This window comes from Jaculus jaculus, chromosome 1, assembly GCF_020740685.1.
Source record: "Jaculus jaculus isolate mJacJac1 chromosome 1, mJacJac1.mat.Y.cur, whole genome shotgun sequence".
NCBI lineage: Eukaryota > Metazoa > Chordata > Mammalia > Rodentia > Dipodidae > Jaculus > Jaculus jaculus.
In genome coordinates, this window is record NC_059102.1 from 127,929,629 (window position 1) to 127,954,697 (window position 25,069).

A 25,069-nucleotide genomic window follows, 5' to 3' on the forward strand; every position below is an offset into this window, starting at 1 on the left:
CTGAATTCCTTAGTACTTTGTTTATTGTGGTTGTTGCTTAAAACCAGCTGTTACCCACCAGCCGGTAAAGATGCTGCTGAGAAACAGGCAGATCAATTTCAGTTTTCACACCAACCACAAAAATACAGGTGAAGCTGGGTGCGGTGGTACATGCCTTTAATCCCAGCACTCAGGAGGCAGAGGTAGGAGGATCACCTGAGTTGGAGGCCACTCTGAGACTACATAGTGAATTCCAGGTCAGCCTGAGCTAGAGTAAGACCCTACCTTAAAAAAAAAAAAAAAAAGATGCCTCTTAATCTACAAAAGAAAAGACCTGGAAGTGGGATTTACCAAGTAGAATAGATTTCTGCATAGTTCTGATTCAGTATTCATTCTTACTATGAAATGAACTTTTCAGTGTTACCAATACTGGAAGGTTGAACAGAAACATCGTAACTTTTCCTTACCTCCAATCATTCTTACCTTGGAAGTGAAAGGCAAATTTTTACTAGCTTGAAAAGCCTTAAAAAAAATTTTTTTTACAATATTAATAATAGGCTTTGTGAAATTCATTCTTACTTTTCTCATAAAATTTTACCTAGAACTTGAGAAAGAGGTTAAGTTTGTCAGGTGAGCACTCTTTCTCTTTCTTTCTCTCTCTCTCAACATCTCTTAAAAGTCAAGAAACACCTTATTGCTTGCTAGCTTGTTGTATTTTCAAAAGACCCCTAGAATGTCACCAAGGACCTCTCAGTATACCCCAAAGTACTGTTGGGAGAAGGAGAAGGGGGCGATGAACAACCACAGGGTGTGGCATTTTAGTTTGAGGGACAATGGATGAGGCATCATTGAATTCTGCATTTGTCCATTAAAAACTGATGTAAACTCTGTGTATTGGTCCAGAATGTATTTGTGCTTATGTTGTGCATTTACTCATCTTGCACCTCCATTTGTTAGGCCTGTGCTTTGTGTAAAGAGAGAGTGGTGCACAAGACCCTTGCTGAGAAGGGCCTTATATTCTAGAAGGAGAATAAGTATAACAAGCAATAAGAGACAAACAGCAGGCAGGGGAGCTTATAGCATCTTGCAAGAAGGATGCTCAGAGAATTCCTCCCTGTGAAAACAGTGTTTCAACAGGGACCTTCACTTTTACCCTGCGAAGAGTTGACTGGGAAGAGGCACTATATTCAAAGTGGAGGCTTACTATATTTCTATATTATAAGGGCATTTCGAATTACTATGCAGATTAATTTGTTTAACTAAAGTTGTAGTGAAATTTGTAGTAAAACTTAAGAGACATAGATCCATAAGAGACATGCCTAGCATAGTGAAAAATACTATCATCTACCTACTCACAGAATCACTCACCTGTCCTTAGTCTTGTCTTGAATTTTTTCATGCTAGCTCCCCATGTCCTAGCCACATCAGTTTTACCATCTTGAGTCCATTCAGCCTTTCCCATCTCCATTGGGTGAGGCCTGGTCACTGACTTTTCATCTGATAATCTCTTGGCATGAGGAACCTAGCTGTTTTCCTCTCTGCACTTAGCCCCCTCCAGTCTGTTGTCTACATAACAGCCAGAGTGGTCATATAAAATATAAATCAGCCAGGCATGGTGGTGCACGCCTTTAATCCCAGTACTTGGGAGGCAGAGGTAGGAGAATCATCATGAGTTTAAGGCCACCCTGAAACTACATAGTGAATTCTAGGTCAGCCTGGGCTAGAGTGAGATCATACCTTGAAACACACACACATATCAGATCATTGCTGCACCAAACCATTCAGTGACTTCCATTTAGAGTAAAATCCAGAGCTCTCACCATGGTAAAATATAGTGAAACTCAAAGAGGAAAAAAAGACGCACAGAGACAAAGCCCAAAGAAAGAAAAGAAAAGACGTTGTGGCATATGCCTTTAACCCCAGCTCTGGGGAGGCAGAGGTAGGAGAATTTCTGTGAGTTAAGGCCACCCTAAAACTACATAGTAAATTCCAGGTCAGCCTGAGCCAGTGAGACCCTACCTCGGAAAAAGAGAAAAAAAAAAAAAAAAGAACTGGAAAGAAGTGGGAAACAAGTGCAGAGTAGACAGTTTTCATTTGATGGGCACTGATCAGGCAGAGTCTTAGACAAGGAACAGGAAGAATTCAGAACCCGTGCCCCAATGTGGACCTGCTACAGGCCGTCTACACAGGGTCAGTCCAGTACCACACCAAAAGCCTGAGCTACGTAGTAAGTTCCAGCTCAGCCTGGTCTAGAGTGAGACACTGCCTCAAAGAACAAAAACAGAAAAGTTAATGTCTCAAGGGGGATTTGTGACAAGGAGAAATTGGTCTTCCCCCAAACAAGATCTATTCTGAGGGCTGAGAGCTATCATCATGAGTGCCTTTGTGTGCTGGTAGATACTGTCTCATTTAAGCTGCTCAACATGCCTGGAAAGTGGAGTTAATATGCCTGTTTTACAGATGTGACTTGAAAAATGTTAAGATGAAAAAACAGGTGCATGTAGAATCACAGAGCTGTGGTACCTGTATGTATGATCAGGTGCCTCTTCCATGGCTCTGGGAGAAGCCAGTTACCCAAATTTCCATAGCAAGTAAATGGCAAACCTAATTAGAGCCCAGGATTTTTTAACCTCAAAACCCATACTCTTTTTATTTGCACCATGTTGCTTATTAGAACCCTAATGGGAGAACAAATTTAAAATTCTGTAAACAGAAATGTTCATTGATTGTGAGATCTAAATGCACTAGGGAAGAGCAGCATTTAAAGAAACCCTGTGGTGAATCTGGATATAAAGCCAGGAATTCTTCTTGTAATTGCACAGTTTGTCTGTATTGGTGTCAGTTTTAATGTTTTATGTCTAGCTTTCTTAAAGCAACATACACCTGGCCTGAACTGCCCTATCTAAAAGGGAAACCCAGAGCCTGGAGATTTATAACTTGGTGGTAGAGCACATACATAACATATGTGAGGCTTCAACATCCATCCCCAGTGCCACAAATGTGTCAGGAGAGGAGCATCTATATTGGAATAGAGTCAGATTGTAGACACTGTTAGAACCTGATATGCCCTTCATAGGTTTAAGTAAGTTTAAAAGTCTTCTGGCTGTTGGATTGAATAGAGAGTCCTGCTTCAAGTGCAATTGAAAAGCCAGGAACCCTGGTACTTTTTCTTCTGTGGAAGGAAGCTTGTAAGCCAGGGACACAGGTGTTAGTTTCTTGTGCTGTAGCAGTTAATACTAATAAGAAAAGTTAAATAAGACCACTTCAATAATTTGTTTCCTCTTCAAAATGACAGTAATTTCTGCAGATAACGGCTACTCCTTGTGCAAGAATAAATAATTGTTCTCATGCCATTAATGTATGGTAGATGTAAGAAACAGAGACCTGATATGCAGGGTCCACTGACCCAAAGAGAATATGACACAGTGAATTAGGACTGCTAAGGTATTTAAGCATAACTCAGAAGTGCCCAGGCAAGAAGCTCCTGTTAATGTTCCTTCTGTCACCTCTGCCTCTTAATCTTGTTGCTTCATCTCACCTGAGCCTTCTCTGTCTGGAGTGCTGTGAGGTTTCTAATGGATCTTCTTGAGGATAGACCAGAGCATGTTAAAGATGGCATCAGAGTCAACTGTTTTATCCAGAAAGCCTAGAAATTTAGAGAATTTATATCAAGCAAAAATCTTTTGGAACCACTTTAGAGACCCAATTATTTTATAAGGGTGTCATGAGCACTCACAACTGCCACATGAGAAAAACTTGGAATCTTATCTTCCACCAAAACTGCACTTGACCAGTATTTACCTTTCCTGCTAGCCGCTAATCTTTCAGAAGTTCCTTTTCCATTACAAAGTCTATTTATTCACTTCATCTGGGGCACTCACAAGCATGGATTAGATTCATGAAGAAGCAAAATGAAAGGAAGAAAACAGACATACACTCAGAGTTTGTGTTGGTAAAGGTGGTACACACAGCTTGGAGGCAGAGGCCCTTCCAGGTCCACAGAGACTAATGTCCAAGCACCCATCATTTAACAAAAATGCTAATTCATATACAGTACATGTAGATTGAAGCTGCACCTTGATCTTAGAAACGCTTGAAAAAGGAAAACATCTGCCTTAGCTCTGGAGAACTGTAGCTCACTGTGTGTGACCATAAACTTACCTTCTCTGGACCTCTCTGACGTGGGAGAGAGAACATGAGTGCAGATGCATCCAGGCTCTGTGTGGCTCTCAGACAATGTTTGGTTCTTAGACATCATCAAATGCTGTCTCTGCACTGGGGCCACACTAGAAATTAGAGCTGATTCCAAGAACTGAGGACACAGAACAAGAGATGGTAGAATGCAGTAAGTCCATAAGCAGAAGAGCCTAAGCTCCTAACAGCACAGCAGGCTGCGATGTTAAAGCTCCTGGTTTGGGCAGAGGACCCAGAAAAGATGCTATATAGTGATTTCTTTGACAGCTTTTTGTTGTTGTTGTTGTTGTTGTTTTGTTTTGTTTTGTTTTGAGGTAGAGCCTCACTTTAGCCCAGGCTGACCTGGAATTCACTGTGTAGCCTCAGGATGGCCTCAAATTCACAGTAACCGTCCTGTTTCTGCTTCCCTCCCGAGTTCTGGGATTAAAGATGTGTGCACTTACACCCAACCTTTTGGCAGCTTTTTGTTGTTCATTTTTTTTTTAAATTTTATTTATTTATTTGAGAGCGACAGACACAGAGAGAAAGACAGATAGAGGGAGAGAGAGAATGGGCGCACCAGGGCTTCCAGCCTCTACAAACGAACTCCAGACGCGTGTGCCCCCTTGTGCATCTGGCTAACGTGGGACCTGGGGAACCGAGCCTCAAACCGGTGTCCTTAGGCTTCACAGGCAAGCGTTTAACCACTAAGCTATCTCTCCAGTCCTTTTGGCAGCTTTTTGAAGACTAATTAGGACTTTGCTGGATGGCTCAAAATGAAACACTCCAGGCAGAGAGACAACATATTTTGAGATATAATCACAGAACAAAGACATTCCAAATGACTAGAGTAGAAAGGGGGCTATGGAGCCTCAGTGGGAGTCAACTCTGGCCAAGCTGGACCTAATGGTAGATGCAAAACTGAAGAGTTACATTTAATTTACTGTCTTATATAGTGAGCTCATGTGAACACTAGGGATCACCTAGAGACCAGTAAATGGTCCTGACCCTCAAGAAATGTGCTGATTAGTGGGGAGGCATCCAGTTATAATACCATGAATGTAATAAGCAGACCAGGACACTGCACATAGGACATTGGTCCAGTCTGGGGAAGTCAGAGAAAGCTGTCCTGAGTACATTATGTGGCTGAAACTGGAAGACAAATAGACATGAGCCAGATTTAGACAGCATCCACACTGGTACTTTCTGGATTCCATGAGGAGCTCAGCGTAATGAGGCTAGAGAGTTGGGAGGGTGAGACTTGGTGATGTGAAGTGGTCATGTGAGGCGAGGCATATTTGTAAAGCATGTTAAGTTTGAACTTTATTTTGATAACATGAAGGAAGGCCTTGAAAGTAGAACAATATAGTCAGGATTTCTTTTCAAATACCATTTACAGTATATACAGTATATGTAGATTGAAGCTGCAGCCAGATTTCCTTGAGCCTATCTCAAAATAAGGTGGTAGTAATACTGACTAAAAAAAAAAAAAAATTCTAACATTATAGAGGTGTGTCCAAAAACAAATTTTCCAGTTTGCTCTAAATAATTTGTTGGTTTTTTTTAAATTTTTTTGTTTATTTTTTATTTATGTGAGAGTGACAGAGAGAGAGAGAGAGAGAGAGAGAGAGAGAGTGGGCACATCAGAGCCTCCAGCCACTGCAAACGAACTCCAGGTGCGTGCGCCCCCTTGTGCATCTGGCTAACGTGGGTCCTGGGGAATTGAGCCTTGAACCAGGGTCCTTAGGCTTCACAGGCAAGCACTTAACTGCTAAGCCATCTCTCCAGCTCTATTTGTTAGGTTTTTATTCAGCTCCAGTGTGCATATGGACTATGAGTTTCATATAGACATGGTTCCTGTTTTGGTTTGCTTTTGATTTTTTAAAAATTTTCTTTATTGTGCTGGAGAGATGACTTAGCAGTTAAGGCGCTTGCCTGCGAAGCCTAACAACTCATCTCCAGGTCCCACATAAGCCAGATGTACAGTGATGTAAGCATACAATGTCTCACATACACAAGGGGGCACATATGTCTGGAGTTTGTTTCCAGCCTCTGAAGGCCCTGGCATCATGTTCATTCCCCCCTCCCTCCCTCCGTCCCTGTTTCTCTCTCATATAAAAAAATTACTGGTTGATTGATTTCAGAGAGAGAGAGAGAGAAAGAAGGAGAATGGGTTGCCAGGTCCTCCATCACTGCAGACAAGCTCCACATACATATGCCACTTTGTATCTAGCTGTGTGCCTGGCTCTACATGGGTACTAGGGAATCAAACCTGTGCTTGCAGGCTTTGCAAGCAAGTGCCTTTAACCAACCGTTGAGCCATTTTCCTAACGCATAGCTTTGCTTTTTTGTTTTTTTAAGATAGGGTCTCCCTCTAGCCCAGGCTGACCTGGAATTCACTGTGCAATCTCAGGGAAGCCTTGAATTTATAGCAATCCTCCTACCTCTGCCCCCGAGAGGATTAAAGTTGTGCGCCACCATGCCCAACTGCTTTTACTTTTTTAAACAGTTATAGACTCAGTATCTGCCTATGGACCTGTCAAATAGTAGAGCATACTCAATAAATGTTTGTTAAGCCAACTCATAACAAATGAAAAATGTGCATGCATAAAGGGTTTTCTTGGTGATGTTATCAATGTATATGACCCTATGTTCATTTTTTTTCATTCAAAATGAGGCAAGCATTATTCAGTATTTAAGTATCATGTATTTTTAGTTTTCTAATTAACTTTATTTAACTTAGATCCCTTTTAAAAATAAATCAGAGCTGGAGAGATGGCTTAGTGGTTAAGGTATTTGCCTGGGAAGCCCAAGGACCCAGATTTGATTCCCCAGTACACACGTAAGCCAGATACACAAAGTGGTGCATGCATCTAGAGTTCATTTGCAATGGCTAGAGGCCCTTGCATACCCATTCTTTCTATTTTCCTCTTTCTCTCTTAAATAAATAAAATTGAAAAATATTTAAATAAATTAGATTTTTACAATTTTTTGCTATATAAAACATGCAATGGACATTGTTGTATATGAACATTTATTTTATATTTTGCTACATTTTACATATAGAATTGCTTGTCAGAAGTTTGTTTATTTAAAATATTGAGAAAACCAGTCATTTGTCAGAAAGAGTCTTTGTACTTATGTCACTGTCAGAGTGTCTGAGAGTACCCTTCCTTGCCCCTTACCAATGCTGGGTACTTTCTCAGGTTTTTCTTTTTACTAAACTGATGGTTAGCAGTTAGTATCTCTCATTCTGATTTGCATGCCTGGCTCTTCAGTATAGTTATATATGTTTAAATGGGCTTATTGACCATTTGTCTTTTTGTGGGGGAGAAACAGGGTCTCTTGCATCTTAGTCTGACCTCAAACTTGCTATGTAGCCGTGGATGATCTTAAACTTATGATCTTCCTGCCTCTGCCTGATGAGTGCTGGGATTAGAGGTATGCAGCACCACATTCGGTTTATCCAGTGCTCTGGATCAAACCTAGATATTCACACAGGCTAGGCAAGTACTCTACCAATTGAACTACATCCCCAGCCCAGCCATTTATTTCTTTTTAAAAAAATACATCTAAAGGTAGGGTGTAACTTCTTATTTGGGAGGGAGAACAGATTCAGAGAAAGTCTGATTTTAGAAAACTGTTCTAAAAGGTATCCTATAGTTTAGATTTTTCCCTTAGCCCACCTCCCCCTATTGCCCAAGCAGGTGTGTATACATGCGTGTGCATAGTGTTGTGTCGAGAGGGCAGACCTCCAGGCCAGCCATTTCACTTGACTGCCTGATGGCCTTCTGGTTAGTCAGAAAGCTTTGGTTTATATTTGCAGAAGGAACAACTGGTAATTCACCAGACTCCAGTTTCTTTCTTTGCTTTATCATCAAAAGTGGTTCAAAACACAGGTTGTCAGTAAATTTTTGTTAAATTCTTTTAGCCTAGTGCATGTACTAGCACTTAGAAGATGCATCATGCTGTGGAAATCAGAAATGTAGATACTAGGTTGTTACACCTAGACAGGTTTGTTTCAGGGAGGCATATCTAAGGACATGCCTGGCAGCATTATGAACAGCACAGGCACCAAGGGCAACTGTAGGGGGCTAATGGGAGCCCTGCATCATTCCTTGCCATGTGCTTGGTGAGTAAACTCCTAGAAGTTTCTGGAATGGTAGCAAGTGGGGGAAAGGCTATAACCAACAATCAGTGTCACAAAGTGGGTATGACTAATTTGCTGAGGAGACCATTGAGACAGATGTTTAATTAGCTGAAGTCAAAGTGGATAAATTGGGAGAGGACTGCCTATGCAGAGAGGTGCCTTTTCCTCTCATCTCTCATTTAACTTTTTTTCCCCTCCCTCACTGTTTTCTTTTTGGAAGCAGCATATTTAAATTGGGAGGGTGGCTGAGGGAAGGTATCAAGGCAATTGACTCCTATTGGACTTCATCTAGTGGAAGTAGGATGTTCTACCTTTACAAAGGGCCTTGGAAGATAGACCTTACCTTTTTTTTTAATGGTTGAAAAAACTGGCAGATGCAGGGATGTGGGGTTAGAATAGGTAGGTAGGTAGGGGTGTGTGTGTGTGTCTGTGTCTGTCTCATGAGTGTTGCTAATGAGTAATGTAGATGAAATTTTGCTTCTTTAAGCTCCATGTAGTTTTCCTGCAAAAGAGTTTCCTCCCTTACGATGCAGAGTTGATGAGAGAGCCTGTCCTGTATACTGACAGATAATTTTATCGGCAGGAGCTAGGGATACACAGGCACACGCTGTCAAATGACATCTGTAAGATGTGTGCATATCATTTTATATGAATTTATCTGGAAGTAAAAAGAGATTCTTAAACAAACATTGAACTCTAGTAAATGATTTGATTGCAAAGTGCTTAGTGCAAAGGTACTGATGTTTTTACCTTGATTTGAAGTTTATTTTTTAAAATGGATTAATATACAATAAAACAAACAGAGTAAAATATTCTAGGATCTGAGTGGTAGGTATGTGGGTTTTCATGGTTTATTTTTCAACTTTTCTGTGGCATAAAAATGCAGTGCTATGTTCCAGACACAAAATGGCCTGGATATCCATAACTTCACAGAGCCTGGTACTACCTACATTAGACCCTTTCTTAATAGGAGGAAAAGATGATGAAATCAAAATTTTTTTTAAAATGCAATGCTGTAGGAAAGAACACAGAATTTAAAATACGTAGTTTATACAGGTTGTATATCAAAATTTAAAATCACAAGTATATAGACTTTTGGCATATAAAATATTGGTTTTATACATTTTGTATTTTGTTACATAGTATGTTAAATAGCATCTTTGTGATCACAATTTCTTCCATTGACTGGTGGCTTTCAGTTACAATATAATAATTGTCATCACTTACTGATACTCTGCTAACACATTTTTCCCTCATGACATCTTAGTCCTGGCACAACTATATGAATTAGTTATTATTTTCATTGTAAAGGAGATAACTAAAACTCCCAGAGGTGACAGAACTTGCCATAGTCACATAATAGTGTGGGGCCTGAGACTCAAGCCCACCTATCCCCAGGTTGTCCTGCCTACTATGTGTCACTTCTTCCCACTGGTAAAGTTTATAGGCCGGCAGCAGATGCCCTCTGCTCCCCTAGAATGACCACATACACCTGCTTTATTCAGGGATAGCAGCATGATTCAGTGGAGAAGGCAGAGGCTTCAGAACCAAACCAGACTAAGTCCTCAGCCCAGCTTCACCTTTTCATGAATTGTGAAGTGGGCCAAGCCATCAACTCCTTCCAACCTCATTAATCTTTGTTGAAAATAAGGGTAATAATAACTCCAGGAATGGAGAGTTGCTGTTTTGGCTGCATGCATATGAAATAGTTGATAGTAAGTGCTCAGCAGACATCACCTGCCATCATCCTCATCCCTACTGCTACTACAATGGCAAATACATCATAGGACCTGGCTTTCTCTGTCATATTTTGTTTCTTTGTCACCCATATGATTTGGCATTTGACTTTGATTTTTGCTTTCCTGTACACTAACTCAATGGAAAGCTTATCACCTGTGATAGTATGAGCTCTTGAATTGTTTGAATCTGCTGGAAGCACTCTTTGAGCAGGAGAAAACTAGATTCAGAGTCAGCTTACAAGATTTTTTCACTAACAAGGAAACCCATGCTGTTTATATAGAGTGGATTAATAATCCTAAGGTTTCTTTGTTATACAGCTTCTATCAGCAAATTTAATCTCTCACTCCAAAGATTCTAGTGAAAGGAATAAAGTGTAATTGCCTTTAATAAATTTATTCATAAGTAATTTTTGCAAATTTTGATAATAACAATTTAGCGCCTCCTAGAGCCTGTTACTACTTCCCAGAAAACATTTAAAAGAACAAAGATACGGAAACACCAGTTTCATTTCCCCCCAATGAAGTCCTGTGTTGACCCTCTTGACAGCTGTAAGGAAAGCTCTTCCTCTACCAAGACTGGTTTTAGCTACTTTGCATGAAAAAACACTGCTTAGAAGAGTTAGCCCATCCCGGCAGACTTCTCCAAGACAGAGCAGCCACCTCACTCTGGCCCACTGCTTACAGAAGCATGACACTGGGGCTGTTCCCCTGCCCCCCCCCAAGCAATTTAGAAGGCTGCTTTTGCCAACTGCTTTAATAACTGTATATTAAAAGTCTCCCACACACATACTTTTGAGTTTGGGTAGAGTCTGGTGGAGGCAAGAGGATCAGAAGTTCAAGGCCAGCTTTACCTATATAATAAGTTTGTTATGATTTGATTGTTCATGAACAGTCTGAACTAAATGAATTCCTGAATCAAAAAACTGAAGATTGGGCTGGGGAGATGGCTTAGTCATTAAGGCCTTGCCTGTGAAGCCCAAAGACCCAGGTTCAGTTCCCCAGTATGCCAGATGCACAAGATGACACATGCATCTGGAGTTAATTCATAATTGCTAGAGGCCCTGGTGTACCTTTTCTTTCTTTCTTTTCTTTCTTTCTCTCTCATATAAATAAAATATTTTTTAAAAAATTAAACTGAAGTATAGAAGAAAAAAAAAAGCTAGTGAAAGTGTGTTTTGCTGCCTTATAGTGACAATATCCAGAGACAAATAGGACTTAAATTAGACCAGTAGCATTAGATTACCACAGGGAGGTAGGTCTGTGAGGGAATGGAGGTGTTAGTACCTACTGCTGAGGGGAACAGTCTGTCAGCTCCTTGGCCCTTGGCAGAGGTCTTGGACCTGTCACCAACAATATACTGGTCTTACCAGATGTTGGTGAGTACCTTGCAGAAAGAAAGGATCAGAGGCCTCTTCCTGAGAAGAGAGACAGTGAACTTTAGTAGGGAATGAAAGCTTCTTGTGAGAAGGCGTGGATTCCTTTCAGTTTGCCAGCACCACCGGTGGCCTAGAATTGGTGGCTGACACATTTTGTAAAAGAAACTATAAAACAGTAAAAGCCAGTCCACAGCCCTTGGACTCTTCACTGGCTGTCAGCCCAGGCCACCATTGTCCCCTTAAGAACAATTTATTGTCAGAAACCAAACTTTCTTAGAAAACTAAATCATCCAATGAGCATTTAAGCATCTTAAAATTAAAAGACAGTACACATCAGCTGAAATCAGTGTGTCCATCCCAGGTCCTACAATGAGGTAGTGGTAGTCTCAGGAATTGTGGGGGAGCCGGAGGAACACTGCAGACACACATCTGAGGCAATGAGAGTCAGACATGGGTGCCTAGCAAGAGGAAGCTGTTGTGTGCACCATGTTACAGAAGGAGAAAAGCACAGCAAACTCACTTTCCAAAAGGAGTGTGAGCAAGAGGGATACAGAGAATATGTCCATTGTTGTCCCTCACCTTCTGTAGAGGATGTGCACAGATACTGTCTGGTCTGGGCTGGATAATAACTTTTTAACTCATCAAATAGGAGTGCTGACAAAGGACAGTACTATGTGTTAAGAACAAGTTGTATTTTATGGATAATATTAGACCTTTTGTTTTACAACTTCAAATAAGATATAGAAACCTAAATAAAAAACAAAAGCAGAAACAAAATACAAGAAGATACCAGAAGAAACAAGTATAAAGACCTAAGCTGTCTGTAATGGAAGAATCTGGGAGGGGCAGGACTTACTCTAGTTCATCTTGGGACCTGGAACATTACTTACTTTTAAACTGTGTATGACACTGATGAAAGTAAAAAATATTATTGCAATTTGTTTTTTTAAAAAACATATTTTCAAATTCTCCAGCTGAGAAAAATCCCCACCCCTTACAAGGACTTCTTTATTTGGAAACTTCCTTTCTCTTAAAAGCTCCCATCCATTTCATTGAGTTAGATGTCAAAGTTCTGTGAGAACATCATTAAATAGTTATTTCCCATTATAAACATTTCCAAACTTTGTGAGACCAAATGTTATGTGAGTATAGCCATCACATTGTGATGGGGCTAACATTCTCTCTGTGACCTATATTTTCCTTAGTTTAAGCACAAGCTATTAGCCAAATTCTCTGTCCCATTCTAAGGATGACAAATGTAAACAGCTGCTTTTCCATAACATTAGTGTCCCAAACAGCTGTCATATGTACATTTTGACATTTTTTTTTTCACTTACAAGACGGTCAGGGTGTTTATTGGAATTAGGAAGGCACTCCTCTGAAACAAGTGTGACCCCTAACAATGAGAATTTGATGTCAAAATTCACCTATACAGTCCAGCTTCAAGATGCTAAAACAGAGGGAAGAAGGCAACGTTTCTTCTCCTTCACCAGTGTTAATTAAAGCACAGAACAGTACTGCTTCCCACTGTCTCCCAAGACAGTCATTCAGTTAGCAGTAGTACAAATTCTAAGAAGGCTTCCAGGAGTACGGGGGAGTGGGGCGAATTTCCTCATCCAAGACGCTGAGACCTGTAGTTTAAAAAGTATTTTTTTGTTTTTGTTTTGTAGTTGTAGTTTTGGTTTTTTGAGGAAGGGTCTCACTCTAGTCTAGGCGGACCTGGAATTTACTGTGTAGTCTCAGGATGGTATCAAACTCACAGTGATCCTCCCTCTGCCTACGGATTTGGGATTAAAAGGCGTGTGCCATCACTCCCGGCCTAAGAGTCAAGTTTGTTAAGAACCCACGACCATCGGACACAGTCAGTGAGAATACTTCACCATCCCCAGCATCCTCTATTGCCCATCAGTAACAGGTGACAGTGGTGACATGGAAACCTGCCTAGGCTTCCAGATCAAAGTCATCACGCTCCTTGTTATACTCCAGCATATGCCTCTTGATCTTGGACAAGTTGACCCAGGTGACAAAGTCCTCCATGCTGCAAGTGAGGAGGAAGGCGGGATCGGTCACCACGTCGGGACCCATGCACGCGTGGCCATGCTCCACGAAGGCCATGGCCGCCTGTAGATGCTGTGCCACGTGCAGCTTGAGGAGCAAGGTGGGCAGGTGGCGGCGGCAGCAGAAGGACAAGGCGGCGACGAAATCGCTGCGCTCTAGGGAGCCATGCGTGGGCAGCAGGCCCAGCGCATACAGCTTGTCCAACAGCACGGCCAAGGCCCGCACACCTAACGGTCCCGCTCGGGCAGGTCGCACAGGCGCCGCGCCAGCTCGTGCAGGTTGTGGTCGGTGACCTCCCAGTTTAGGAAGTCCACCTGCTTCAGCAGCTTCTGCTCATGGAATTTGAGCTTCCGCACCATGGTAGACGAAGCCCCAACAGACGAGAGCCATGTTTTTCTTTTAAATTGAGACAAAAATTAGTTTACTAGATCTACCAGTCTGGCTAAGTAGATCATCTTACTTCTGAGGAGAGTTAGAGAAGAGGTCATAGAATGCTCATTAAGATAGAATGTAGATGTCCCAAAAGGCTTGAACCTACTTAGACTGAAAACTCTGTGGCAGACCCTCTGGTACAGAGCATTATGTCTATCATTGCCAGTAAGCCTGAACCACTGGAGGCTACCTCCTTGTTTCCCCAGAACCTGACCAGCACCTTCTCCCTATTGCCCTGAAGACTGTGCAAGAGCAGCTGCTGTGGGTGAAAATGTCCTCTGTTGCCATAAAGCTGGTTTTCCCCTTTGCCACTAAGTGACCTTGGTCAGGCCCTCTACTCTAAGCATCTCTGTTTAGCCTCCTGTTGAGTAAAATCGGGTCCCAACTACACTAGAGGCTATGGAAGGGAAGGTGTGGGCCCTAGAAGAGCCTGTTTAGTTCCCCTCTCTGTTACTTTTATGGAGAATTTCTTAGCCTGTTTGAATTTCATTTTCCTCACTTTGGAAATAAAATAGTATGTTCTTCATAGCACTATGGTGAGAAGTCAGTAGAGATCCACATAGCATCAAGCACCCAGCAAATCTTCACTGTTATTCAGTAAACTCTAGTCCTGTCTACTTTCACTTATAGGTATGAGACTGTCTCACCACAATTTTGTGCTACAATACTTTATTTTTTTGAGTGTGATTCCTTTGAGACATATTTCAGTGGAAACTCTTAACTGCTAAAGAACCCAGCTCCAATTTAGTCTCCATTAGGCATAGCCCAGAACAAGTGCATCTGTCTGCCCAGCTGCTCACTTGAACTTTTCTAGGGGTCCGAGGCCCTTGTCAGAGCAGCAGAGCAGCAGAGAGAACACTGGAGTACACATGTAGGCCTGACCTGGCATTCCTCCCTGGAGCCCCCTGCATCTGGGTGGGATGCAGAAGGGTTAAAAGCAGGAGAAACTTTTGTCATAAATTTTCTTTGCAGCAGGACTTCTGAGGGAGCATCTGACATTAGTCGAGAGATGCTGATTGGTCGGGGAGTCAGCTGAAGGAGACAGGACCTGCATTGGGAGCTGCTGGGTTTACTGTTATTAGCAAGGCAAATGGAGGGCCAGCAGGGTAGACAGCTCCTAGTAATAGATGGGACTAGAAAGGAAAGTAGCTGGCAGCCATGACTCCTCATCTGTCCCTTTTTTTTCATTGCTCTTACCTTTGGGCTTTGTTTATAGCACAGGAGAAGTATATTGTAATGTCCTAGCTGTACATCACAATTGGCTTAATGTAAAGCAGGATATTTTGCCTCTTATCTATGTGATAGCTTGAGAGTCAAACATGGCAAACATGCACAACTGTACTTCGTAATCAAGAGAGCATTTTCTAGAGCTGGGCATGGTGGTGCACACCTTTAATACCAGGCAGAGGTAGGTGGATCACTGTGAGTTCCAGGCCACCCTGAGCTGCATGGTGAGTTCCAGGTCAGCCTGGACTAGAGTGAGACCCTAGCTCGCTCGCTCGATTGATCGATCGGTAGATAGATAGATGGGAGCATTTTCTCTATCCAGGGCTGTCTAACCTTGTGACATTGCAACACAGTGTTATCACTTACAAATGTGCTTGACTGCAGTCATAGCTATCCTAGGACATATATGGGCCACAGGTTGGAGATGCCTGATCTGTTCAATAACCACACGAGTTAAACTTCCACCCCCAGCTTAGAGATAAGGAAAGCAAGCTGAATGCATTTAAGTATTTTCCAAAGGTCTTAAAGATTGGTGGAGCTTGAACTTGACCCTGGCATTAAAGCTCCAATCTTGTGGAAGGGTGAGAGCCCAAGTAGCCATCAGGAGGAAGTGTAGAGGGTCTTGGCTATTTGAAAGTGTTTCAGATGCTCACATCCTGACATGAAACTACCATCATTAGTGTATAGTTGTTGGAAGGAAGAGGGAACAAGCCTTGTTGGCAGGTAGAACTGATGTTTGAAGGAGCTGCCTCCTTCTCACAGTAGGAAACTTATATGGAGAGCCCACAAGGACTGACTGAGGAGAACTGTATATCCTGGCACCAAGGACCAAGGAGGCAGATAATGTTCATTATCCAGGAACAGCTGCACAGACAGCCACATAAAGGGTTGGACCACAGAGACAACAGGTGAGCAAAAATCCCATTGTTGGGCTGGAGAGATGGTTCAGTGGTTAAGGTGCTTGCCTGCAAAGTCTGATGACCCACGTTTGATTCCCCAGTACCCATGAAAGCCAGATGCACAAAATGGCACATAGGTCGTTTACTTGTTTACAGCTACTGGAGGCCTTGGCACACCCATTCTCTCTGCCTCTAATCTATCTGTCTGTGCTTGCAAATAAATAAAAAAAAATACTTTTTTAAAAAATTCCCATTGCCAAAATCACATCTAGAAAAAAAAATGCCTTTAAACATGGTTTTCAGGAAAACATTTTCCTAAGAAGATGGCTCAGAGGCTAAGGACACTTGCTTGGAAAGTGCTGGCCCAGGTTCAGTTCCCAAGCTGCCTACAGAAGCCTGATGCAAAAAGTAGCACAAGCATCTGGTGTTCCTTTGCAGCACCAAGAGCTTTTACCTCTCCCACCCCTATACACATGCAAGTAAATAAATTTTAAATGTTTTTCAGAGTCCAGTGTACTATAATTTTTCTTGTGAAATCAATATAGCTAGCTTTTTTTTCTCTCACATTAGAACAACTGAAAGCTAGAAATACATATTTGAAATGGTAAACTCAAATTTGGCCAGAAAAATGCTCACTATATGAAGTGGGCTGGAAAACTGAGATGCCACCATCCACCCAGTAGATCCTTCACCAGACATTTACCAAATCTTAGTCAGGTTACATTCTTTTTTTCCTTCGTTTTAAAATATCAAGCACAAAAAAATTGACAGGTGTATAATTCATGTACAGGGAGATCTAAACAGGCTAGTAACATCAGGAAATATGGTGGGATTTCAGAAAGGCACACTGAAAACTTAGCAAGGCACTTGGCCCATGGGTACAGTTCTGGGCCACCAACTGCAGCAGTTACCCAAATGAGACATGAAGGCCAAACTGGATTGTTAAGAAGGAAGCCTTGGTGCTTGGGCTAGCCTGGGATTGTAATCCTTTTGCTGGAAGCAGTGCCTGTGGTGAGAGAGATGTGGTACAACTTTCTGTTGTAAGGAAAGAGGAGGCCAGTCTGTGAACCTGGGACAGCCTGATAACATGAGGCTCGAGAAGAAAAGCAGCTACAGAGCAAGGGACACCCACAAAGGAGGGATGTGACTGACAAGGTAGAGAACAGGTCTGGGTAGCATGGATGCAGGAAACCATGGAGTGTATGCACTGAATGGTAAGAAGACATTGGTGGTTCCCGGAGGACACAGATGGATAGGAGATGAGGGTGTTGAAAGATCTGGAGAGGAAAGTAAGGTGTTTGCATCAAATTGGCAGGCTAAGAGGAAATTGTAAAAGGACTATGTATGCAAGAGTTTGCCTCTGGAAAATCCCTTTGACAATTGGGTGAGAAATGGATGGCTAGAGGCCAGAAGGCACATAGACGATTTCATGGCTGGATGATAAGCAATGCAAGGGAGGCTTTGTCTGCAGATGGGGTCTGCAGAGTTTGGGAGCTGCTTAAATGCTAGCAACAAGAGGAAGACTGAGTAAAAAGTGTTCCAAACATGTTTGTTGTGTGCACCATGGAGTCCCTAGAGGCCAGAATCAGCCCTTCTTTTGCATGGACAGTGTCCAGCTTGGGGTATAGCATGTGTTTGAAGAACAACTGAGTTAGTGCATGGCTATTACTCATTGTCATCATTAGACTACACCATTACAAAGAAAAAGGTCTGGTTTGAGTAGAGGGGATCCAGAGCATATAGCTTGATTGTCCTGTAAAATTAGAAGGTAAAATGGATGTGGAATGTTGTTCCTGCAGAGGTGGGCACGAGCCACTCATTGCCAGTCATGCTTCCCTGGAGATTTGGCAGAAGCCCACAAGAGGCCATGAAGACAGCTGCTTTCACTGAGTTTTTCTAGAGCATACTCAGTCACATCTGTCAGATCCTTATAACATTCATCCACATTTTCTAGAGCAGGAGACTGAGGCTCTGAAAGAATGTGCTTACCCCAGCCATCTTCAACATGAGCAGATCAGAAGGAAAGTCAGATTCCAATGAATCATGATGTAATCCGGTAACTGAACAGTTGGCCCTGCACTTGCTCGCCACTGACTCTGGTGGAATCTCAGCATTCACATAGCTCAAAGAAGGCTGTCAACAGATATAGTCTCCTTTTGGTTCCTTTTGTTTTTGTCCTTACATGCTTGTGACTAAATTCACTAATTTCACTGGCTATCAGGACTGTGTTAAGGAAAATGGAGTTGAACTGCTGTGGTTTTTGAGTACTGGGCTGGATGTCAGAAACCTTTGCCATCACAGGAAGTTCTGTCACACTAGATTTACTATCTGTTCCCCATAGCTGAATTCCCCAGCATTGTGATTTAGCACCCTAACTCCCCATCAGCCAGTTTTGGCATTTATTTGAATGCATTACCCCACTGGTTTCCATAAACTATTTTACAATTGTTTAAAATAAATGACTGTTTATTTCCACAAGAAACCATCTGTATTTCTTTACAGAACAACAGATAACTATATGTAAAATTTGGTAATGTCACAGTGACTCAAGTTTAGAGAAACAGTTTAGATTGAAAAATTAGATGCTTAGGAGTAATGTTAAAGGTTTCTATTCTCTAACAAGTGTTATCTGAATTTGAAAGAGGAAAAGATAATTCTTTGTTTACAACTAGTATCAGACCTCCTTTCTCCAAAGAGAAGTGTGTTCACCCTACCTGGATATTGACAGGATGTAGAATGTGAACATTTCTCATGGTAATGAAGTGTCTGCCCCTTCTAACACACACTGTCTGTGATGGTGTGAAGGAGGTTCCAATTTTTCGTTTGTTTGTTTTTGAAGTTTCTGGTTTTCTGCGCCTTACCTTTTATTCTGATCCCCACTGGCTCCTTGCATCCTCAGGAGACCAGTCAGAGTTGGGACACTATTGGGAGCATCCAAATAGTTGGGACATTTGAAGTCAGATGGAACTGGAACTCCAACTCTGCTTTGAAGAAGAAGGGGGTCAGGATAGTAGTCAAATGGGCAACACCTCCTAAACACATCATTGTGCTAGAGTGGACCATGGAATGCAGAGATACCAAAATGTGTGCTCTGCCCTCAACTTGCAAGAACCTGGTAGTAGTATAAGAGACTGTTTTGGGGGTTGCCTTAAGGATCCAGAGGCTAAGATAACTAGGCAGAATTTTGACTCATGTAGAAGAACACGTGAGAGGTGAAGTAGCAAGAAGACTATCCCAGGCTAGATGAACTGGTGGGAGCAGAGTCCCAGCAGGCTTGAAGTCTATTTCTGGATAACTGCATCAGTAAAAGGAGAGACAAACCTTCAGAGATTCTAGCCACTGCTGGAGAAAGCTACATACCTCCTCAAAGCAGAAGCTGGGGCAAGTTACCCTTCTGCCTAGGCCCTTTGTGTTCACTTCTTAAACAACCGTATGAGATAGGTACTGTTAGTCCTCTTTTGCAGAGTGGAAACTATGATATAGAAAGGTTAAGTAACAGGCTCAGGTCACACTGGAGCTTGAAATTGAAACACAAGCAATCTAGCTTTTAGACATTCCACTATACTGTCTCATACGTACTGGCATCACTTTGTAGGGCACTCCCTAGACAAAACATGGCATCGAGCTTAGTGCAGGTGGAATCTCGGTCTTTTGCCACCCACAGCTATAGGAGTGGACCCCTAGCATGCTACCTCTTTTAAGCCAAGTACAGTAGTATGGGTTCACCCTTTGTTTCCACAGTGCCATGTAGAATGGACAGACATAGATGCCAGATAGGGTGATATAACAATAGATGAGAAAATCAGCCCTGTATCTGTAGCTGTGGCCTCCTTGTAAGATTTGCCTTTGGGTGCCAGCAGCCTGACCTCAGATGCTAGCCTCTGCTGCCCAGCAACTTTGAGCAGCTCTGGAATATCTTTATGCCACACCCCATGGCTTGCCTCTGTACCTACCAGTCCCTAGACAGACCTTATCATAAAGGCTCCAGTGTGTCTCCAGCAGCCATTTACCCCATGTGATTTGAGAAGAAGCTACTAAAGCTACTAACCCTTGTCTAATCTAGCTCGAAGAGCTCTAAGATTGTAGGACCCCACTTTTAAAACATACCCATATGCTTCTTTTGTCAAAGTCCAAATGTTATCAAAATCTGTAAAGTAAAAAGCAAAAAACTCTCTTCTTTGCTACTTACCTCATCCTGTACCCCTGAGCAACTGTAGCAGCAACTATGAGAACAGTTTGGCTCTTGTCTTTGTTCAATGTGTATATGTGGGATACATGTGGACGTGTGTATATTCCACAAGTATGTATATAAATGCATATATGTTGAGTTTTACTTTACTAACATGTAGCATACTCTACACATTTGATCTGACTTATTTACTTAGCAAGGCTGGAGATAGAACAAACCTAGGGTCTCACAGATGCTAGGTAAGTGTTCTACCACTGAGCTACCTCTGCCCAGTCCAGCAACATTTTTGGGTTTTGTTATTGTTGGTTTGGATGCAAGGTCTTGATTTGTAGCCCAGGCTGGACGCAAATTCATGATTATCCTGCTTCCACCTCCCACTACCATGCTTGTCTGTCCTTAAATTTGCTAATATGTCATAGAACTCTTTTTCATGTCTTATTAACAATAGTTTGTTTTTATAACTACTATGTAATACCCTAGTGTACAGATAAACTAAAATTTTTCAGTGATTTCAGTGCTGGCCATTTAAGTTATATGCAGTTTTTCATATTAAACCAGTGTTGTGGTGAACATCTTTAAAACATACATCATTGTATACTTGATCTAATAGTTTTCAGAACAGATCCATGGAAATGGATTGTTGAGATATTCAATTTTAAATGCTGCCCTGTTAAAGCCATTCTGCTTAACAAAGATTTCTGAATATAACAGTCTGTTGTTGTGCTGGGCCCTGGGAGCTTCCCAGTCCATCTTCCGTGAGCGTCCTGGTAATGAGGAGGTAACAAGTAGACAAATGTTCCTAATCCAGCATTCTTGTGCATGTTTGAAGTAGGTCCCAGAAAAGGAGCACTCAGTTGTGAGGGAATTCAGGTAAGGCTGCCGAGGAAGACGTGCCAAAGGTGTGCTCCTGCCCCTCTGTGAGCCCAGCCCTGAGGCTGATATCCAGAAAGATTTTTTTCTGAAGAATTATGATGCTCCTTCATGTTCTCTACACAAAGAAGGAAATCTCAGCTTTACGCCCTTTCATTTTTTTTCTCCTCTTAGCACTTTCTGGTTGATGATTGGAAATGATGGCAATACATAAACTATTTTTCTTTTTATGTTATGACCTAGTAATAGCAGTAACATATTTCCAGTAAATGTTTCCTATCGTAATAAAAAAGTTGTAACAAGACTAGGAATGGGTAGGTATAGTTAAACCCTAAAGAAATCACATTAGAACTATGGATTGAGGCAGTAACTCTGTAAATCATTTAACTTTGAAAAAGAGCTCCCCCTTTTAAAAAAAAAAAAAATCAAGGCAAGCAGTTGGTGTTCATGTTAAATGCCTGCCATGAGGTTGCTGGACTCAATTTTGTCCCCTAACAACCAGCTATCCTCTGACATCCCTACTACCTGGTCCCACCCAACTTTACTACTTTCTGAACTGATAAATCATTTCAACCTCGTGAGTTTTTTCAACCCAAATATCAAAATTGATACAGATCTTCATGGGCTGTAGCCTAGGAGAATGGCTAAGGCCACAGGCCATGGATCACACACCCCTGCATCCTCATGATGGGGTCACTCCATAGTTTACTTTCCTCCACCTGTAGAGATTATAATAGGGCTAGGTTTGTACTTTTATAAGGGTTCAAGAAGCTAACATGTATGAAGTGCTTTGTGAAGGGGCAAGAAAGACCCTAGTGTTGGTCACTCATAGTTATACTCCAAGAATGAAGCAATACTTGTTTTCACAGAAGAACAAGTTGATAATTTTGTCAGATTTGAACATCATTGCTATGTGACATTTACTGACTGCTTCTTGTGCAATAGGCCTTGTGTTACACACAGTCTTCAATTATTCCATGACTGTCTAGATCTACCAGCTTGTTCAGTGCCATATAGGAGCCAGAGATTTTTCATCAGTCTTTCTGATCTGAAGCCCACCTTCTCACACTGCTACACTTCCAACCTAGTTTCAAGGATTAGACACTCAGGGCAGCAGTGGAGATTGGATAAAATACACACCAGAAGCTCTCCATCAGCTGATAAAGACTTGAGCACTGAGAATGCCAAGAACCATTGTGGTGAAATGCCAGGACTGCCATAAAGCCACATTTCCTCTGTCATTTGTGAGTGAGCAGCATGCCCCACCACTCTTCCTTGGTTAGGTCCTATTGCACTTCAAAGAATAGGTGGCTGCTGTTTGTGTGCCTGGTGTCCTGAATGTACTCTAAAATTCAGCCCTTTCCTAGCCTTTGCCTTTAATTTCTGATTCTAGCTGACACCTTCATTAATGGTATAGTGCAAGCTTTCTGTCTACTTGAAGACTACTGTGTAAAAGTGGTTTGCTGTCCTATCAATAATGGTCATAATTTCCCCAATACTCTCATCAGCAGTGAATTGAGTCTTACAGCAAAGAAATGGAAACCCCACTGCAGTGGTTTGAAAGTGATTTGTCTTGTAGACGGTGTCTTCTTTCAGTAAAATCAGGTCAGTGCGGCACTACTGGGTCAGATGTAAGTCTGAGACAAATTAGTTGAAGGAAAGTGATCATTTGAACCCTCAGCTATTTTTAGCTAAAGTCTCTTTTATATCTTTTTAAATCTACATTAGTTTTAATAAATGTTTAGCATCACAGTTATCAGACAAATTAAATGTTTTCTCAGTTTGAGGAAAGACTGCTCTGTGCAGACCACCCTGTAGGATCAACATGCCTTTAGTTTTGGGGTTTGTTTCCATTCCCACAGTAGTGTTGTTTAAGCACTTATACCCACTCCCTTATCCTCTGGCCAGCCCCCTGGCCAGGGTCTGTTTATTGCACAGACTGGCCCCTTGACCAGTCTGTTCTTCATTGCTATTGAAAGTTAATGGGGGCAAAATTGCATTCCCAAACATTTGAACCTGACATGGCCAGGGCCCAACTTAGTTGATCTCTGGTGATCGGTTCAATTTAGTTACGATTTTTTGCCATTAGGCTCGGGCTGAATGATGGTGATTTGGTTGAGGCCAAATGTCTGAAGAAAATTGGCTCTCTGATAAGAGTGCTGTTATCAGAGGGGGCTACATTCTCATTTACATTTAGATGAGTATTGATTATTTATTTACTCAGAGTAGTGAGATTCGTTTCCAATCTTATCTTTCTCGTCTCTGCTTGTCAGCAGAAAGAGAGATAGAGCTCCTGACATCAGGCCAAGATAACAGCACTTTGTAGTAAAGATAAAAGTTGGAATGGGCCTTTTTCTAGTCTTGACTGAAAGGATAAGTTTTAAAAATTAGAACTGATGGGTCATGCTTTCAAAACCTTTCCTGAAGGTTTTGCAGTTTAACTAGGAAGGAGAATTGGCTTATTGGAACAGCTCTGGTCTTTCTTCTTTTGTAATAGGAATTGTATTTAATTTAATTATATTCAGCTGTTTCACTGAGAGCAAATTGTATATTGGCTCAGAAGAGGCAAAAGTGTGACCTTACCGTCATGTCAGCTTGTTCCTATTTTATTATTTAAATACTGATTTGTACATTCTGCTCCTCATCTCCAAGGGAGCATAAGCTACAATGGTTCACTCCCTTACAGTCTGGTACTTATATTAAGATCAAGTAGAAAATGATTGTCATTGCCCCCAAAGGAAGAGTTATAAGCGATGGAGCTGACTAAATGTAGTCGCTTTAGAAGAGCTGGCCCTGGGTCCATGCTTCTGAGGTACACAGCTTCAGCTTGTCAGTGATGACTTTGGCTGTGTGAGGATTCAGCTGAGCAGTAAGGCTTATCTCCCTCCACCCATCTCCTCCAGCCTACTGTCAACAAGGCCAATGGAAGAATCTACCAAATAGGAAGTATCTTGCACTATTATTTACCATTTGTTGCTTATAAGAAAGAAATCCAAATCTGGACCAGCAGTCTAGGCCAAACTTCCCAGTCCCTACAGGGCTCTTCAGTATACCACCTCCCCTTAAAAGTCTTAATTCCGATGTTTGTACCACAGGGGAAAGGAAGGCGTTCTGGATAGTGTCCTCTTCTGTACTCCCACAGCACCTTGTCCCTCCATTAATTGGTCGTGTGTGTGTGCATGCATATTGTATGTGTGTGTTTGTATATGTGGGGGTGAGTGGGCACATGTCAAGGCTAGAGGACAACATCAGGTGTCATCCTCAGATACACCACCCACCCATTTTTGAGAAGGGTCTCTCAATGGCATGAAGGTGACTCATTCAGCTAGTCTGACTTGACTCCACCTTCCCAGCACTGGGATTACAAGTGTGCACCACCACATTGGGCATTTACACAGATCCTGGGGTTTGAACTCATTTCCGCATGCATGTGAGGTAAATGCTGTATTGACTCAGCTGCCTTCCCAGCACCTGATCAGTCTTCTAGGATTCTTCTTCTCAAGTGTGTTCCTTTACCTCCCTCAGCCTCCTTGAGGGTAAATATTATTGATTATTCATCTCATCTTTAGGCCTGGCATATAACTGATGCTCACAAAATGTTAGATGGGCCAGGCATGGTGGCCCACACCTTTAATCCCAGCACTCGGGAGGCAGAGGATTGCTGTGAATTTGAGGCCAGCCCAAGACTATGAATTCTAGGTCAGCCTGGGCTAGAGAGAAACCCTACCTCAACAAGAAAAGGGGGGGGGTTATTACCATGGGATATTTTTTATAATCATGGAAAATGTTAATAAAAATTGAGAAAAAGATGTTTTAATAAAAGGAAAAAGGATGGGCTGGAGAGATGGCTTAGCGGTTAAGCGCTTGCCTGTGAAGCCTAAGGACCCCGGTTCGAGGCTCGGTTCCCCAGGTCCCACATTAGCCAGATGCACAAGGGGGCGCATGTGTCTGGAGTTCGTTTGCAGAGGCTGGAAGCC

At 42.0% G+C, this 25,069-nt stretch overlaps 1 protein-coding gene and 1 pseudogene across 6 annotated transcripts in view; one reads left to right on the plus strand and one right to left on the minus strand.

Annotated features, from left to right (window-relative positions):
* Mapkap1 (MAPK associated protein 1) overlaps positions 1–25,069 on the plus strand; it is a 282,174-nt gene that overhangs the window by 176,566 nt on the left and 80,539 nt on the right. The gene's annotated exons all lie outside the window — the stretch shown is intronic.
* Positions 13,359–13,834, minus strand: LOC105944345 (annotated as a pseudogene).